We start from the raw sequence: 20,737 nt of genomic DNA on the forward strand, positions 1-20,737 counted from the left end.
CCTACACCCAAACGAGGGCATTGCGTTCATCCACCTCTGGCCTGCTGGCTCCCCTTCCTCTGCGGAAGCATAGCTCCCGCTCAGCCCAGTCAAAACTGTTCGCTGCTCTGGCACCCCAATGGTGGAACAAGCTCCCTCACGACGCCAGGACAGCGGAGTCACTCACCACCTTCCGGAGACATTTGAAACCCCACCTCTTTAAGGAATACCTGGGATAGGATAAAGTAATCCTTCTAACCCCCCCCCCCAAATTGTAAAGTGGTTATCCCACTGGCTATAGGGTGAACGCACCAATTTGTGAGTCGCTCTGGCTAAGAGCGTCTGCTAAATGACGTTAATGTGCCCTTGAGCAAGGCACTTAACCCTAATTGCTCCTGTAAGTCGCTCTGGATAAGAGCGTCTGCTAAATGACTAAAATGTAAATGTAAAAATGTACCTTTTTCACATGCTTTTTAAAAGAGAGGTTGGAATCAAGTATGATGCCAAGGTACTTAAAATCAGATACCCCCTGGAGCTTCTCCCCTGACACATAGACTTCTGGCTCAGTAGCATCTGTTGCCCCCTTTGTGAAGAACATGCAAACAGTTTTTTTCACATTGAGATGCAAACACGAGTCACTGAGCCACTTTGTAACCTGGACCATTACAGTAGTGAGTTCTTGTGCAGCTTGTTGTTTGCTCTTTGCATGCACATATATCACTGTATCATCTGCATACATTTGAACTTCAGACCCAGTACAGACAGAAGGCAGATCATTAATGTACAGGCTGAACAGGAGGGGCCCCAGTATTGACCCTTGGGGCACACCCACATCATAGCTAAGAGTGGGCGACAGCTCATTGCTCACTCTGACACACTGAGTTCTGCCTTCAAGGTATGATTTCATCCATCTCAAGGCATCGGGGGAAAAGTTGAACTTGGACAATTTTGTGATGAGAATCTCATGGTTAACAGTATCAAAAGCCTTCCTTAGGTCCAGAAACACAGCCCCAACAACGCCCCCTTTGTCCATCTTGGACTTCACATTTTCCAGAAAAAAGCAGTTGGCCATTTCTGTGGAGTGTTTCGCTCTGAAGCCAAACTGCATGGAATGTAATGTGAAGGGGCTGTTGTTGAGGTGGGCAATCAGTTGTTCTGCTACACACTTTTCAACAACCTTTGACACCACAGGTAGTATACTAATGGGCCTGTAGTTACTCACGTCAGCAGGGTCGCCTGATTTAAAGATGGCCGTTATTATGGCCGACTTCCATACCCTTGGAAACACCCCGAGACCAATAGATGTGTTGGTGACCTTAGTAATGGGGCCAATGAGTGACTCTTTGTAGTTTTTAAGAAAGGTAGAGTCCATCCCAAACACATCTTTGGCTTTAGAGTTCTTTAGTGAGCTAATCACCTTGTCTACCTTTGACTCAGAAACCTCCCTTATGATGAAGACAGGTTGAGCATCATTTACTAGCACTGAGCCCAAGAAACCAGTGGAGGGGTTCTGTGTCAGTACCCTGACAGAGTCAATAAAGTAGGAATTGAAGGCTATTGCTATTTCGACTGCATCCTGTGTTAGATTGTTATTCACCATGATTTCTAGTCTTTTTGCAGTGTTACTATGGTCTTTCCCTGTTAACTTTTTTAGATTCTCCCAGATCAGTTTAGAATTTCCCTTTGCTTCACCAATTATGTTAATAAAAAAGTTTTCCTTGGCCTGTCTGATTTCTTTCATCACCTTATTTCTCAACATGGTAAACCTACGTCTGTCATGCTCTAATTTGGATCTTAGGGCTATTTTTAGATAATAATCTCGTTCTTTCATCAATTTCCAGATTTCTCCATTTAGCCAAGGAAGAGTGCTCTTTTGGCCAGGTTTGGATTTGATTTTCTTTAGGAAACCATTTAATGTAGTCTGGATTGTGGATAGAAAAACTTGACTATCAGCTTCCACGTCTGCATAGGACAAGAGATCATTCCAGTTAATTCCCTTAATTGCATTTTCAAAATAGCTTAATTCACTCTTAGGTATTCTTAGTTGATCAGGCTTTCTAACAGTAGAGAGGTTAAACCTGCTCTTAGTCAGCTTTCTGGCTATAAGTGTCAGATTATGATCAGATAGCCCAGTAACCATATTGAATGATTTAGTCACTCTCTCTGGTTTATTACTGAACACCAAATCAATCTGTGTTTTAGAGCAACAAGTCACCCTGGTTGGCCCTTTAACTAGCTGTGTAAGGTCAAAGGTATTAGTGATCCGTTTGAGGGTTTTCCTACAACACTTGTCTTCATAATTAATGTTAAAATCTCCCATTAAGATGACCTCTTTCCCAAAATCACATTCCCTAAGCATGTTATTAAACTGATCAAAAAACACACTTTTGGTGGAAGGTGGCCTATACATTCCAATGAGGGTAAAAGACATTTGGGGAGACAGTGTAATGTTCAGGCCAATACATTCTAGTTCATTATCACACGACCACTCAATTTGTTTACATCGGATATGTTCTTTAATATAAATCATCACACCTCCTCCTCTTCCTTCAGTCCTGTCTCTCCTGAAAACATTGTAGCCAGGCACAATCAAAGCAGCAGATGGAGAGTTTCTATGGAGCCATGTCTCTGAGAGGCAGAGAAAGTCAAGGTTGGAGTCTGTGAGTAGATGTTGAATTTGATCACTTTTTGGAATGACACTACGAATGTTCAAGTGCCCCCCTAGTAGTCCCTTGGGCTTAGCTCGTGGGTCCCAGATGACTCGAGAGTGATTGACACATTGAAAAAAATTAAATTTTCTGTGTTTTCTGACGGCTGGGTTTAGGCCGTTTTGTTTCGTTTTGATTAGGGGCCGTTCGGTAGCGCAATCAACAATCCCTCCCGCCTGCACTGGATGCGGGAAACCAATTAAAACAGCTTGCATACCAGAAGCAGAGTCAGGGATCGCACATAGCGACTTTGGTATGTTTGAAGAGTCAAAATCCATCCTGGAGCCGGGTGAGTCGAGAGAAACCACAGGACCATAGCACTCACCCACCTCCACAGCGGCGACGATCAGTGGACGAGGCCATCCACCGCCCTCCACTCCGGTGCGTATCGCTGGCTCGGTGATGTTGGGCCCAGGATTGAGTTGCACATCCCCGGAGAGCAGGAGGGTAGTGAACAGGTAGTTTAACAGTTTCCGATAAATGTTGGACTTGTGTTTGTTGCGCCTAAGCGGTTCAGTAGAATAAGGAGCGAGGTAGACTTGGCCATTATTCAGAACATTATGGTATGCTGTGTACTGTCCGCTCCCGTGGAACGGTGAACCAATGTGTTTGTGTTTGGTGTTAATATTCTCCGGTAGTAGACTGATTGTGTCATCCCAGCAAGGACGCACTGAGATTATCAGTAGAGCAGCTACATAACTGACAATCATGGCAGAGTACTGGAGATAAAACACATAATTGCGCTTTAACTCTTTGCATGAGTTACTTAGCTGGGGTCGGCGTACACCTGATGGTTTAGATAAAATTACAGCATTCGAATGAGAAGCGGCACCTGCCACACCACCCTGTCTTCCGTCCGCCATGTTGTAGTAAATGTCTCTGTTTGTTAAGTGTTGCTGTCATTTCAGTCACTGTGGTAGCTGACATGTATAGTGTTGAGTCATCCGCATACATAGACACACTGGCTTTACTCAAAGCCAGTGGCCTGTCGTTAGTAAAGATTGTAAAAAGTAAGGGGCCTAGACAGCTGCCCTGGGGAATTCCTGATTCTACCTGGATTTTGTTGGAGGCGCTTCCATTAAAGAACACCCTCTGTTCTTTTAGACAGGTAACTCTTTATCCACAATATAGCAGGGGGTGTAAAGCCATAACACACACATTTTTCCAGCAGCAGACTATGATTGATAATGTCAAAAGTCTAACAAAACAGCCCCCCCAATCTTTTTATCACCAATTTCTCTCAGCCAATCATCAGTCATTTGTGTAAGTGCTGTGCTTGTTGAATGTCCTTGCCAATATGCGTGCTGAAAGTCTGTTGTCAATTAGTTTACTGTAAAATAGCATTGTATCTGGTCAAACACCATTTTTACCAAAAGTGTACTAAGGGTTGGTAACAGGCTGATTGGTTGGCTATATGATCCAGTTAACCTCTACGGGATCAGTGTTCTGTATATGGGACGGTTGAGCTAACGTGAGCTAATGTGATTAGCATGACTGTTGTAAGAAACAGCAAACTCTCCAGGACATAGACATGTCTTATATGGGCAGAACACTTAAATTCTTGTTAATCTAACGGCACTGTCCAATTTACAGTAGCTATTAGAGTGAAAAAATAACATGCTATTGTTTGAGGAGAGTGCACAACAACAACAAAATTATCATGGCAACTGGTTTGATACATTCACCTCTGAAGGTAAATAATGTACTTACATTCAGTAATCTTGCTCTGATTTGTCATCCTGCGGGTCCCAGAGATAAAATGTAGCATAGTTTTGTTTGATAAAATCCATTTTTATATTCAAATGTAGGAACTGGGTTCCACAGTTTGAACCCTTGCTGTCTCTGATTTCACACCCACCCCGCCCGGCCATCTAGATGTGTGAAAGTTAGTGTATAGGCTAATGATCCATCATGTATGACATTCCTGAGAGTGTGTAAACTTACATTTTGTATTACCATATCCTTTTTGTATGTTCTCTATAGTTATGTACTTGAAAATGTATCAATTGACCAATTCGGCACATTTGGGAAGACTTGATACAAAATAGTCCAGTATTGCAATGCTTCACTGGATCAATCTGAAACTTTGCACACACATCTAGTGGCCAAAATCTAAATTGTGCCTAAACTGCAATATTATATTGTGGCCTTTCTCTTGCATTGATGAAAAAAGATACAAATAGAAAACACATGTTTTTTGTATGTATTATCTTTTACCAGATCTAATGTGTTATATTCTCCTACATTAATTTCACATTTCCACAAACTTCAAAGTGTTTCCTTTCAAATGGTATCAAGAATATGCATATCCTTGAGGTCCTGAGCTACAGGCAGTTAGATTTGGGTATGTCATTTTAAGCAAAAATTGAAAAAAAGGGTCAGATCCTTAAGAGGTTAAGGGGGCTTTACTATTCTTACGTAGGTGAATAACTTTTGCTTCCCTCCAGGCCTGAGGGCAAACACTTTTTAGTAGGCTTAAATTGAAGATATGGCAAATAGGAGTGGCAATATCGTCCGCTATTATCCTCAGTAATTTTCCATCCAACTTGTCAGACCACAGTGGCTTGTCATTGTTGATAGACAGACAAAAACATTCACCTCTTCCACACTTACTTTACGTAATTCAAAATGACAATGCTCGTCTTTCATAATTTGGTCAGATATACTTGGATGTGTAGTGTCAGCGTTTGTTGCTGGCTTGTCATGCCTAAGTTTGCTAATCATGCCAATGAAAAAAATCATTAAAATAGTTGGCAATATCAGTGGGTTTTGTGATGAATGAGCCATCTGATTCAATTAATGAAGGAGCAGAGTTTGCCTTTTTGCCCAAAATTCAATTTAAGGTGCTCCAAAGCTTTTTACTATAATTCTTTGTCATTCATCTTTGTTTCAGAGTATTCAGTTTAGTCAAAGTATATCTCAATTTGCAGTACATTTGCCAATTGGTTGTACAGCCAGACCTATTTGCCATCTCTTTTGCCTCATCCCTCTCAACCATACACATGTTCATGTTAATGACATGTCCCTACTGTGACATTGTCATATAGTCTTTGATAAAAGACCACCATTTCTGGAGGTGCCAACAACCCCATTGGCTAAAGAGGGTAAATAAAGGCCACTACAGAGGAGAGGTATGGTGCAGTGACTTGGAGGAGAGGTATGGTGCAGTGTCTTGGAGGAGAGGTATGGTGCAGTGTCTTGCAGGAGAGGTATGGTGCAGTGACTTGGAGGAGAGGTATGCTGCAGTGTCTTGGATGAGAGGTATGCTGCAGTGTATTGGAGGAGAGGTATGCTGCAGTGACTTGGAGGAGAGGTATTGTGCAGTGACTTGGCTCAACAAGTTGAGGTAGAGGTCTTCACGGATCCACCTGTACCCGAATACCCGAGGGGGTCCGGATCCAGAATTCTAACTAATGTCACGGTCTGGGTTGGATCTGATGATGATGAGTCTTACTCTTGGGTATGTGTAATTTTAACTGACATGTACGGAAGGACCCATACGAGACTGCTGCAGGGAGAGAGAGAGAGCGTGAGAGCGAGCGCTTGTATAATTTATGCTGCTGCTGTTGCTTTTCAGGAGAGTGGCACGTGTAGTTTGTTGTTGGCCAATCATAAGGCATGAAAGCGCCAACAGGCTACAGTCATAGAGCCTCAGTGTGTGGCAAAAGTTAAGAGATATCTAAATCAATGGAAGATGGAATTAAAAGTTAAAGGCAAGGAAAGGCTACAGCGACTAAGAGCCAACAGGTAGGCTGTTACTTAAGATCATCAAGGACATCAACCACCCGAGCCACTGCCTGTTCACCCCGCTATTATCCAGAAGGTGAGGTCAGTACAGGTGCATCAAAGCTGGGACCGAGAGAATGAAAAACAGCTTCAGACTGTTAAATAGCAATCACTAGCACATTAGAGGCTGCTGCTGCCTATTGAAATCACTGGCCACTTTAAGAAATTTAACACTATGTAAACATTATTAACGTTTACATATCTTGCACTACTCCTCTCATACAGTTGAAGTCAGAAGTTTACATACACCTTAGCCAAATACATTTAAAAACTCTGTTTTTCACAATTCCTGACATTTAATCCTAGTAAAAATTCCCTGTCTTAGGTCAGTTAGGATCACCACTTTATTTTAAGAATGTGAAATGTCAGAATAATAGTAGAGAGAATTATTTATTTCAGCTTTTATTACTTTCATCACATTCCCAGTGGGTCAAAAGTTTACATACACTCAATTAGTATTTGGTAGCATTGCCTTTAAATTGTTTAACTTGGGTCAAACGTTTCGGGTAGCCTTCCACAAGTTTCCCACAATAAGTTGGGTGAATTTAGGCCCATTCCTCCTGACAGAGCTGGTGTAACAGTCAGGTTTGTATGTCTCCTTGCTCGCACACGCTTTTTCAGTTCTGCCCACAAATGTTCTCTAGAGGACAGGGCTTTGTGATGGCCACTCCAATACCTTGAATTTGTTGTCCTTAAGCCATTTTGCCACAACTTTGGAAGTATGCTTGGGGTCATTGTCCATTTGGAAGACCCATTTGCGACCAAGCTTTCTTCCTGTCTGATGTCTTGAGATGTTGCTTCAATATATCCACATAATTTTCCTTCCTCATGATGCCATCTATTTTGTGAAGTGCACCAGTCCCTCCTGCAGCAAAGCACCCCCACAGCATGATGCTGCCACCCCCGTGCTTCACGGTTGGGATGATGTTCTTCGGCTTGCAAGGCACCCCCTTTTTCCTCCAAACATAACGATGGTCAATATGGCCAAACAGTTCTTTATTTGTTTCATCAGACCAGAGGACATTTCTCCAAAAAGTATGATCTTTGTCCCCATGTGCAGTTGCAAACCGTAGTCTGGCTTTTTTATGGCGTTTTGGAGCAGTGGCTTCGTCCTTGCTGAGTGGCCTTTCAGTTTATGTCGATGTAGGACTAGTTTTACTGTGGATATAGATATTTTTGTACCTGTTTCCTCCAGCATCTTCACAAGGTCCTTTGCTGTTGTTCTGGGATTGATTTGCACTTTTCACACCAAAGTACGTTCATCTCTAGGAGACAGAACACGTCTCCTTCCTGAGCGGTATGACGGCTGCGTGGTCCCATGGTGTTTATACTTGCGTACTATTGTTTGTACAGATGAACGTGGTACCTTCAGGCGTTTGGAAATTGCTCCCAAGGATGAACCAGACTTGTGGAGGTCTGCAATTTATTTTCTAAGGTCTTGGCTGATTTCTTTTGATTTGCCCATGATGTCAAGCAAAGAGGCACTGAGTTTGAAGGTAGGCCTTGAAATACATCCACAGGTACACCTCCAATTGACTCAAATTATGTCAATTAGCCTATCAGAAGCTTATAAAGCCATGACATCATTTTCTGGAATTTTCCAAGCTGTTTAAAGGCACAGTCAATTTAGTGTATTTAAACTTCTGACCCACCGGAATTGTGATACAGTGAATTATAAGTGAAATAATCTGTCTGTAAACAATTGTTGGAAATATTACTTGTGTCATACTCAAAGTAGATGTCCTAACCGACTTGCCAAAACTATAGTTTGTTAACAAGAAATTTGTGTAGTGGTTGAAAAACAAGTTTTAATGACTCCAACCTAAGTGTATGTAAACTTCCGACTTCAACTGTATGTGAGAATGCTGTTCATTGACGACAGCTCAGCGTTCAACATGATTGTCCCCTCCAAGCTCGTCACCAAGCTTAGGACCCTGGGACTGAACAACTCCCTCTGCAACTGGATCCTGGACTTCCTGACGGGCCGACCCCAGGTGGTGAGGATGGAAACATCACCTACACCACTCTGACCCTCAACATGGGGTCCCCACAGGGGTGTGTGCTTCGTCCCATCCTGTACTCCCTGTTCACTCACGACTGCATGGCCACGCATGACTCCAACACCATTGTCAATTTTGCTGACGACACCTCAGTGGTAGGCCTGATCACCGGCGACGATGAGACAGGGAGAAGGTGACCTGGCAGTGTGGTGCCGGGACAACAACCTCTCCCTCAATGTCAGTAAGACCAAGGAGCTGATGGTGGACAACAGGAAATGGGTGGGGGGCGAGCACGCCCCATCCTCTTCAACAGGGCTGCAGTAGAGCGGGTTGAGAGATGGAACACCTTCCTAATATTGAGTTGCACCCCATTTTGCCCTCAGAAAAGCCTCAATTCATTCCACATGGATGCTGGCCCACGTTGACTACAATACTTCCCACAGTTGTGTCAAGTTGGCTGGATGTCCTTTGGGTGATGGACCATTGTCGATACACACGGGAAACTGTTGAGCGTGAAAAACCCAGCAGCATTGCAATTCTTGACACACTCAAACCAGCGCATCTGGCACCTACTACCATACCCCATTCAAAAGCACTTAAATATTTTGTCTTGCACATTCACTCTCTGAATGGCATACATACACAATCTATGTCTCAATTGTCAAGGCTTACAAATTATTCTTTAACCTGTCTCCTACCCGTCATCTACACTGATTAAAGTGGATTTAACAATTGACATCAATAAGGGATCATAGCTTTCACCTGGTCAGTCTCTCATGAAAAGAGCAGGTGTTCCTAATGTTTTGTACACACGCACACACATATTTACATTTTACGTCATTTAGCAGACGCTCTTATCCAGAGCGACTTACATTATTATAATTTTTTTCATACCCCCTGTGGGAATCGAACCCACAACCCTGGCGTTGCAAACGCCATGCTCTATCAACTGAGCTACATCCCTGCCGGCCATTCCCTCCCCTACCCTGGACGACGCTGGGCCAATTGCGCGCCGCCCCATGGGTCTCCCGGTCACGGCCGGCTACGACAGAGCCTGGATTCGAACTAGGATCTCTAGTGGCACAGCTAGCACTGCGATGCAGTGCCTTAGACCACTGCGCCACTCAGGAGACGATATATACACACACATATATATATATACAGTGGGGGAAAAAAAGTTAGTCAACCACCAATTGTGCAAGTTCTCCCACTTAAAAAGATGAGAGGCCTGTAATTTTCATCATAGGTACACGTCAACTATGACAGACAAAATGAGAAAAAAATATGGGGAGAATTTGCACAATTGGTGGCTGACTAAATACTTTTTTTCCCCACTGTGTGTGTGTGTATATATATATTATATATATATATATTATATATATATATATATATATATATATATATATATATATATATATATATATATATATATATATATATATACACACACACACACACACACACACACACTGCTCATTCTGATATTTCTTAATTTCTTTCTTTTTTGGATTTGTGTGTATCGATTTGTATTGTTAGGTATACTGCACTGTTGGAGCTGGAAACACAAGCATTTCGCTGCACGTGCGATAACATCTGCAAACTAAGTGTACACAACCAATAAAAATGTGATATGAAGCAAATTGGCAACAGGAAACATGCGTTTCATTGTTCTGTTTGCTACCGGTTGTTAACAACAGATGTCATTGCTACCTCGGTGGAGGTACGGAGAGGCCAAATGAAAACCATACATCAAATGTGATGACTCAGCAAATTGTAGCTGTTAAACATACACTGCATTAGTGTTCCACGGTATACCGAAACTTCAGTACTTTTTCAATGCTAGAACATGAAAAACACTACGGTAAAAAAAAAAAAAGTTTTACTTTCGGTACTAGCCTAGCACTTTGTTTATGATAATATGCAAACCATAACGTAAAATATGCCGATTTCAAAGCTGACTGCCACCACAAACTTTATTCATTAACTTATTCGTTCTCTCTCACATCTGTACCAAAGATTATCAGCGAACTGACTGCCTTGCAAATGACGTCGTTACTGGTTAAAGATACAGCGCACATTTTTATAAAAGAAGCTACTTCAATGCAAATGTTGTTGATCAGTACCCTAAAATAAGTCCTAAATGGAAGGGAAACAAATTGTTTGTCATCTGTAGCCCCTTAAAAATCAGCCAAAACAAGCTCAATAACTCAATGTATGCACACACCTATTTACCCAATTTATCAATAGAGATTTACCATTCAAATAAATTATTACCGTTATGTAGTTGGTAAAAACCAAGTCAAATTGATTGCATGATTGTATAATTGATTCAGTAATGTATACATGGCTGTCTCTGAAAAATGTTGATGTAAAGAAATTCAAAATGTCATGATATTGAACTCAAAAGATGCACAACGATTGCTGTGGTATCATGATGGTATTGAGTATTGTGATACTAAACCTGGTATCGAAGTCAAAATTCTGGTATCGTGAAAACACTGTACTGCAAAGCATCAGCTCATTTTTAAGTCATGAGCATTCAACCTCAATGTCCACCCCCAGATCCAATGATTCCAAGTTAGAAGACATAGCAAAAAATACACTGCTCAAAAAAATAAAGGGAACACTAAAATAACACATCCTAGATCTGAATGAATTAAATAATCTTATTAAATACTTTTTTCTTTACATAGTTGAATGTGCTGACAACAAAATCACACAAAAATGATCAATGGAAATCAAATTGATCAACCCATGGAGGTCTGGATTTGGAGTCACCCTCAAAATTAAAGTGGAAAACCAGACTACAGGCTGATCCAACTTTGATGTAATATCATTAAAACAAGTCAAAATGAGGCTCAGTGGTGTGTGTGGCCTCCACATGCCTGTATGACCTCCCTACAACGCCTGGGCATGCTCCTGATGAGGTGGCGGATGGTCTCCTGAGGGATCTCCTCCCAGACCTGGACTAAAGCATCCGCCAACTCCTGGACAGTCTGTGGTGCAACGTGGCATGGTGGATGGAGCGAGACATGATGTCCCAGATGTGCTCAATTGGATTCAGGTCTGGGGAACGGGTGGGCCAGTCCATAGCATCAATGCCTTCCTCTTGCAGGAACTGCTGACACACTCCAGCCACATGAGGTCTAGCATTGTCTTGCATTAGGAGGAACCCAGGGCCAACCGCATCAGCATATGGTCTCACAAGGGGTCTGAGGATCTCATCTCGGTACCTAATGGCAGTCAGGCTACCTCTGGCGAGCACATGGAGGGCTGTGCGGCCCCCAAAGAAATGCCACCCCACACCATGACTGACCCACCGGTCATGCTGGAAGATGTTGCAGGCAGCAGAACGTTCTCCACGGCATCTCCAGACTCTGTCACGTCTGTCACATGTACTCAGTGTGAACCTGCTTTCATCTGTGAAGAGCACAGGGCGCCAGTAGCAAATTTGCCAATCTTGGTGTTCTCTGGCAAATGCCAAACATCCTGCACGGTGTTGGGCTGTAAGCACAACCCCCACCTGTGGATGTCGGGCCCTCATACCACCCTCATGGAGTCTGTTTCTGACCGTTTGAGCAGACACATGCACATTTGTGGCCTGCTGGAGGTCATTTTGCAGGGCTCTGGCAGTGCTCCTCCTGCACCTCCTTGTACAAAGGCGGAGGTAGCAGTCCTGCTGCTGGGTTGTTGCCCTCCTCCACGTCTCCTGATGTACTGGCCTGTCTCCTGGTAGCGCCTCCATGCTCTGGACACTACGCTGACAGACACAGCAAACCTTCTTGCCACAGCTCGCATTGATGTGCCATCCTGGATGAGCTGCACTACCTGAGCCACTTGTGTGGGTTGTAGACTCCGTCTCATGCTACCACTAGAGTGAAAGCACAGCCAGCATTCAAAAGTGACCAAAACATCAGCCAGGAAGCATAGGAACTGAGAAGTGGTCTGTGGTCACCACCTGCAAAACCAGTCCTTTATTGGGGGGTGTCTTGCTAATTGCCTATAATTTCCACCTGTTGTATATTCCATTTGCACAACAGCATGTGACATTTATTGTCAATCAGTGTTGCTTCCTAAGTGGACAGTTTGATTTCACAGAAGTGTGATTGACTTGGAGTTACATTGTGTTGTTTAAGTGTTCCCTTTATTTTTTTGAGCAGTGTATATTATATTACACAGAACACACATTTACAATGCATCTCCTCTAGGGCTGGGCGATATGGCCTAAAACTCATGTCTCGATTTTTTCGAACTTATTGGCGATTCACAATATATATCTCGATTTAATTTTTTTTTCTCTAAATAAGCTTTGTTGTACAATTAAATGGCCAAATACACTGCATTTAAAACAGTCAGCAATAATCGAATGAGCTTGTGAAATTATACTTAGGCTGAATATATGCCTTCCATAACCATAAGACCCACTAATCATTTAATTATTTGATCAAAATAGTTGTACCTGCTTTTTTGCAATAATCACTTATCTGGCTTTCAGGTCTGTATTTAAAAATGCCCTTTTTGTTACAAATTTAAACAGAACCATGCATAATGCATATTCACTAATAATTAACATCGGTCTCATAAACAATCTCTCAAGCACAAGCCCACGTGCTAGTGAGTAGCCAGCTAATATATAGATTTCAAGTTTAGCCAACCTCATAGCAAATGGGTTTCATTTAATCTCTCCATCTTTTCTGTCTTCTAAATCTGATCAGAGATAGAGGAACATTGATTGACAAAGGGAACCCCATCAAATACAGCTGGCAAAATCATTTCAAACTAGTCACTCTAGTGGACGTACAGTGAGCTCCAAAAGTATTGGGACAGTGACACATTTTTTGTTGTTTTGGCTCTGTACTCCAGCACTTTGGATTTCAAAATTATACAAATGATGCAGACTGTCAGCTTTAATTTGAGGGTATTTTCATCCATATCGGGTAAATCATCTAGACATTACAATACTTTTTGTTCATTGTCCCCCCATTTTAGGGGACCAAAGGTATTGGGATGAATTCACTTATATGGCCCCATATTCCTAGAACAAATGATGACATCAAGCTTGTCATGCTACAAACTTGTTGGTTGTATTTGCTGTTTGTTTTGGTTGTGTTTCAGATTATGTTGTGCCCAATAGAAATGAATAGTAAATAATGTATTGTGTTATTTTGGAGACACTTTTGTTGTAAATAAGAATAGAATATGTTTCTAAACACTACATTAATGTTGATGCTAACATGACTATGGATAATCCTGAATGAATCGTGAATATTGATGAGAAAGTTAGAGGCATAAATATCAACCCCCTCAAAAAATGCTAACCTTGTTATTGTAATGTGTCCAACTTTCTCACTCATCTTTATTCACGATTCATTCAGGACTATCCGTAACCATCGTAGCATCCACATGAATGTAGAAGTGTTTAGAAACATTATATTCTTATTTACAATAATAGTGACTCTCGATGTAATTATTGTGTGCTAGGAATATGGAAAAAAATACTAAACTTTTGACTACTTTAATACACATAAGTGAATTTGTCCAAATACTTTTGGTCCCATACAATGGGGGGACTATGTACATAAAGTTCACCCGATATGGATGAAAATACCCTCAAATTAAAGCAGACAGTCTGCACTTTAACCTCAGTCATTGTATAATTTCAAATCCAAAGTGCTGGAGTACAGAGCCAAAACAAAAACTAATGTATCACTGTCCCAACACTTTTGGAGCTCACTGTATGTAGCCCAACTCTTTGACCACATTGTGGTAAGAGTGCTCCTCCTACCTGACTCTCCTTTGCCTCGGTGCAGGAACTTAGGAAAACAGAAACCTGGAATGGGAACAGTGGAGTTATTGTGGTTTGCATCAAGATGAGCAAACACTTTTTTCACAATATTGACATACTGTATCTCTTCAGCAGAATGAAACCTTTAAAAGGTCCTACATTGGCTTGCTTCACAATTTAGCCAAGGGAGTTCAAAGTTCAACAAGTGTTTCTCTTAGAGCGTTTCTCTTCTCTTAGTCAAAGGTTATGGATATACTGACAAAATACGTGTCTCTACGTCCTAACAATGTGAGTCGTTGTCCACAAAGTGTCACAGCGGGCTGTCTAGCTCCCGCCTATCCTTTCTTTGAATTGGTGGATAAATGAATTATTTAAATGCTTTTTTTCAATATTCGATGAGGGTTGTTGACGTCAACCGACTGTATTCAATGGAGAGATGCTATGCTACTAGACTCATACCATGAATATGCATATCCATCTTGAGACAACTCCGATAAGTGTTTTTCCTCAAAGTTGCAGGGATGTTATGTGTCCTACTTATTATGAAACGTCTATTCAATCAAATAAACCTCACGTAGCAAATAAGCCATTAATTTCTTTGTTGACCAAATTCGACACTCATTGACCTCCATACAAAAACTCCTTGCTTGGTGGGCCAAAAATATATATATATATAAAAAATATTCAGCAGAGTTGGGCATCTCTCTTTACCTCTTCCTCTGTCTTAGTTCAACCTATGTTTCTCTCAGATGCAGCAGATTTTGGCACTGAAGACAGTAGTGGAGCCAGCGTTCGATCAAGCAATTTCTACTCCGAGATAAGGTCTTGCGTCATTTGATCCCTTTCAGCTAGAGAATGGAAAATAATAATCTTATGAGAAATGCGTATAAATTAATTTACCCTTTAAGTCTGAGAAAAAATTAATAATGTTATTTTATCAAAGACTCTATTCCCCTTTCATCTGGAGAGATGATTATTTTAACAACGCTGCTTGTGATTGCTCATTTTCAGGACTTTTGTCCTTCAGATATCTCAGAATTTAATGGTATTTTTTCTGCTCCTGAAATGAATAGGCTCGACTCCAAAGCCCATCCATTCTGAAATAAATGAAGAGACCTTTGACAGCCTCAAGATGAAAGATGGCAGATAGCAGGCATCCAAATGAACTAACACGATACAGGGAGGTCACTAATCTGTTTTATCTCTAGGCAGATATACTGTCCACATGGGAAGCCATTACATAAGTATGACAGGATAATTTCATTTTGGTATGACAACTTACAGCTATAACAATGTCACTGTAAGATATATAGATCTTAACATTGGCCTGCTGAATGTACACTATTGGTCATTTGTAGCCGAGGACATTATAATGGTTATTTTAGGTTAGTCATACCATATTTGATCCCAGGCCTAAATGCTACATAACACACTTGATTCTCAGATACTTAGTTGGCCCATGTTGTTATCAACTCCTTGGGTCATGGTTTATTAATATGCAAAACCATTTTTCTGGTGATAAACACGGAGTATACAAAACATTAAGAACACCTGTTCTTTCCATGACAGACTGACCAGGTGAAAGCTATGATCCCTTATTGATGTCACCTGTTAAAACAACTTCAATCAGTGTAGATGAAGGGGAGGAGACAGGTTAAAGAATGATTTTTAAGCCTTGAGACAATTGAGACATGGATTGTGTATGTGTGCCATTCGGGGGGGGGGATGCAACGCAATATTAGGAAGGTGTTCCTAATGTTTGGTATACTCAGAGTACATCATACAAGTCTGACAATGGACAACTGCATAGTCACAGAATAAGCCGAGCTATGAATAAAAAGGTCTGTAAATACCGATGTTTACTGACTCCCGTTAGCGCGAGACACACAATAAAAAGGTTTACAAGCTGCTTTAGCTGAATACCAGCCTGAGTAATCACAGACAAACTGTACTCATCAAGGCCTTCCTACCTAGTTTGAACCTAAACCATGTTCTCATTTGACAGTTTCTCAATTGAATGAGAAGATCAATACGATTGATATTTGGAATGTTTGAAGATACTCTTGATAATCTATATACTGACACACCACACACATTCAGCCATTCTTCATGACTTTCCTCCTTATACCCCTGTTGTTCAAACTGAACCCCAAGGTTGACCCCAATGACTTATTGAACATAACTCGACTGCATTAGCTCCTCACAACAAGGGTAGGTCAACACAACATACTGTACCAGCCATATTGTATGGTGCGGCTCTGGAAAATACAAGTCACTGTTTTCCTATGCCACTCAAAACACTAGCCGGATCTTTCCTAGTTGTGCAACTAGTGTACTGGTTTGGCTAATAACAGCCACAGAAAGAGAGGTGGGTTGGGTGATGAGGAGTGGGAGAAATTCAAACCCTTGGTAGGTCATGGGCCTGCCATGCAGGACACCAAATCAGACTAGCTAGCATTAGCCCTCCATGGAAATGTCAAAGTGCCAAGCAAGCAGTGGGAAAATGTCAACAGAACAGCAGGCCCTTATCCATCATAGTGTAGTGAGTGACATCATGAGTGAATGCCCTTCTGCGCTCTGATTCAGTGTTCACTGTTCATCATTATACGAATATAGATGGGCTCCCATGTTTGCATTGGACTGTTTGAAACATTACAAAAACATCTGATGGAAACATTTGCCAGGAACTACATTGTGGAAGACCCGTGCTAGGCCTTCCTCCATCTCTTGACAGTGAAAGTGATGGGCATGTTTGCTTTTGATGAGGGTGTCCTGTCCATTGTTAGAATGAGAGAATCTGAATGGCACATGGTCTACTTCAGAATTAGGCCGCAGAAAAGAGTGCAACTCAAACTGTGAAAACGATCGGCTAAACTGAAAAGGTGATACTGTTCGAGCTACTTCAAGGGTATTAATAAATAATAAACGAGGCTGCTATCAGACTATGGGATAAACTCATACAATTCCTTCAACATTTTCTATATATGTTATTAAATATCCAAATTAGCATCAAACATGTTATATTGTTGATTTCTTGACTCGGAAAGCTAAATTGTTTGACGACATAATTGTCTGTGGGTTCCTATAGATTCAACGAGGCCTATCATTGACCATAAGGAGCGTGGACCCGCTTTCTTCCCTCATATCTCTAATGTAGGCTATGCTTTTGAATTCACCACAACAAGACGCTTTGAATATCCAAAAGACATTTAGTAGAGTCAATTTCCATTTAGGCCTGCTTTCATGGGAGGTAGGCCTAAAGCCACATTCAATTCAACAGACCATACTGAGTTGAACAGTGCTGGCAGGTAGCCTAGCGGTTAAGAGCATTGAGCCAGTAACCGAAAGGTCGCTGGTTAAAATCCTTGAGCCGACTAGGTGAAACCTTTGTCGATGTACCCTTGAGCAAGGCATTTAACCCTAATTGCTTCTGTAAGTCACTCTGGATAAGAGCGTCTGCTAAATGACTCAAATGTCAAACATAAACACATTCCATACGTCACCATGTGGATATGTTATGCTCCCATAGAGAATGATAGAGACTAAAAGGCCATATTAGCATGGGGAGCGCCATTGAGGCCTTCCACCATGTAGTCAACTGGGTGGTTCTTCCACTTCATGATCTCTCTTGGTGACCCTGTTGGAGTCATGTCCAATCAGGTCATCTGGACGGATCAGCCAATCATGAAGAAGAAAAATGACTACTTTAAAATGGAGGATAGCCTTAATGGCACTGGCCATGTTGTTAGACACTATAATGTCACAGACACAAAGAGGAGTCTTCTGTCTCTATGTTTGCTCCTCATCTGAATCTTGGGTGACAAGGGATGTGGTACTATGGCTGCGTTTACACAGGCAGCCCAATTCTGATCTCTTTTCACTAATTGGTCTTTTGACCTGAAAAATATCTAAGTGAAAATATCTGATGTTTAGGGTCAAAAGACCAATTAGTGGAAACAAAGCTCAGAATTGGGCTGCCTGTGTAAGTAAACGCAGCCTATGTAGCATCTACCATTCAGACATGTTGGCTCATGTAACCTAGTAGGCTATAATTACAATTTCATCAATAAATAACGTTTAATCTAATTAGCCTATAATAAAGACTAACACATAATGAACAGCCTATAAGTATGATGCTTTGTGCGTTTAAATGCAGTGGGAATAGACTGACAACATGAAGGCTACCGTGCAAGCGCTATAGCGGTTATTAGGCCTACCGTATGAGGTGATTGCAAACTCCAAGAACAAATCGCGTAACATCCAATTGACCCGACATAGTGAATCTACCCAAGCCAGGGCCGCCGCCGCATTCCGCGGCCCAGCTGTCAAACATTCAACAACTCAGAATTGGCTTGCTTTCAAAACTAAGTTCTGGGCAATGGATAGTCTCGCTGCTATGATACAAATGCATCTATAAAATAAAAACAAAAGACTGCACTAAACTGTCCTTGTTGTCTGTTTCAGATAGGCCTATAGAGTGCCCTTTACATCTACGCCTAATTTAGGCTTTAACATACCATGTCATTCGTTGACAATAACAATAATGTATTGTCTTTCATCAGCAAAAAGGTTAGGGGCAGGCAACAAAACATGTATATATTTTGAGACTAAGATCCAGAGAATTGTGAATGCGCACGTTACGTGTTTACGCGAATGTGGATAGCGAATATATCCAACAAAGAGAACATACTATAGGCTATAAATCACCTATCTGTCCCTAGATGTCTCAGTCGGAATATATTAGTAGCATATATCTTTGCACTTAATACCCAGTTTATCTTTTGACACTTACCGACTTTGAACGGGTGAAACGCATTTTTTATTGGCCGGAATCTCTTTCCATGTCAGAATCACACGGTTTAACAATACTTCGAAGACGCTGTTTTTCAGGAGGAGTTGGGATGCCAATAACCTCGGTTGTTTTTCCATGTCTTCACCAATAAGTCACCGCACTAGGTGACTTAGAGAGCGTATCAATGTTATCTTAATCTAAGCATTTCTTTAGTAATTTATCGGGTTACTGAGACCCTTTCTCTACACAAGGAAACAATGTTGCTGTTTTCGACTGCCACAATTGGATAGCGGATTCTCCATTCACCAAAAGGGGACGGGCTGAAATTACGCCTGACGTCACGACGCATTCCAATTTTGGTGCTAGAGAAAGAGGCTTTAAGATGAGCTTGTTCAGAGAGCAAATATTTCAATAAAATAAAATATAATTAATATGATTGTAGGGCTATGTGTATATTTGTAAAATAAATACAAGTAAATAAGTGTTATGTATTTTAAAAACGTCAGAATGACACTCAAACGGACCATTATTATTTCACTTTCATGTTAGGCCTACTACTTCTGTCCAATAGAGATAGATAGAGGACTCTAGTGGCCAAAAGCCTGATCGTTTTAGCATGGGCAGCACCATTGAGGACTTTCACCATTTTGAACTAGTGAACTGGATGGGACTTCCTAGGGGTTAAGGAAGGATCACATAATTCCATCCAGGTCACCAAGAGGGATCAGCCAATGAATTATACTTGTGAGCAAACATTCCATAACTACAGGTGCCAGTAAATCGCCAACCTTGGCATTATATATGTTCAAACAACACACTCCAGGTGGCAGTATGCACCCTTTCAGTTTGTTTACCAACTCATAAAAGTAGTAGTTGAAGAAAATGGACTACTTCAAAATGGAGATGGCCTTAATGGCAGTGCCCGTGCTCTCACAGACGCCATAATGGGACAGATACAATGATGCCATGTCTATCTAAGTCTATGTTCTATCCAGCACTTATAGTCCTTGATTTTGTGCCATAGGTGGACAAAAAATGAGTTTTTTATTTTGACATGAGGTAAGCCGAGAGGAAGTGGTTCTACAACAGACCCACGTTTGTAAAGTCTGTTCAACAATATTATCCTTTAGATATTTTCTCTCAAATTACCCCTCTCATAATTACCAACCACCCTGCCCACCGGCACATTAAGTTTAAATGGAATTGTATTTAACTTCTGGCTTCCCACGGACTGTTGTTGTGCAACCGAGTACATTTGAAAGCAACGCTAGTGTGTGTACTGTAAATACAGCTGTGTTGCTAAAAGTAACTAGTACATTGGGTGCAGTAGGTCTTTAGACTCTCCTGGAGGTGGTTTGTAAATCTTCCCTAGCGTGAGGTCATTTTTTTCTTATTTCTCGGGACTCTCATTTGAGGTCAAGCAGGTCATAAACAGTTTCTCTGTATTGTAAAATTATGCTTTTGTTAATTCCATGAAGTTTGGACGTTGAAAGGGATTGAATGCATTTCTCACAAAATGTATTGCTGCAAAGCAGATCAATCTATGTGCTAGTTAGTCACTGCAGTAGATCATTCAAGAAAACAACGTCTTCAATGGCCAGTACTGTATAATCAATGATCTCACTAACAAAGCATCATTGGTTTAATTGGAACACAACACATCTCTGTTATGTAGTGGCTGTGTGAG

General features: G+C 41.4%; 1 pseudogene across 1 annotated transcript in view; it reads right to left on the minus strand.

The window, feature by feature from the left end:
* Positions 1–19,280, minus strand: part of LOC311117520 (ceramide kinase-like) — a 35,849-nt pseudogene extending 16,569 nt beyond the window's left edge. Inside the window, exon 1 of the transcript in view lies at positions 19,051–19,280. The product of the transcript in view is annotated as a ceramide kinase-like (transcript). The remainder of the gene's footprint in view (positions 1–19,050) is intronic.
* Positions 19,281–20,737: the final 1,457 nt, after the last annotated feature.

Source organism: Coregonus lavaretus (genome assembly GCF_964263955.1).
Source record: "Coregonus lavaretus genome assembly, contig: HAP1_SCAFFOLD_1485, whole genome shotgun sequence".
In the NCBI taxonomy this organism is placed as follows: domain Eukaryota; kingdom Metazoa; phylum Chordata; class Actinopteri; order Salmoniformes; family Salmonidae; genus Coregonus; species Coregonus lavaretus.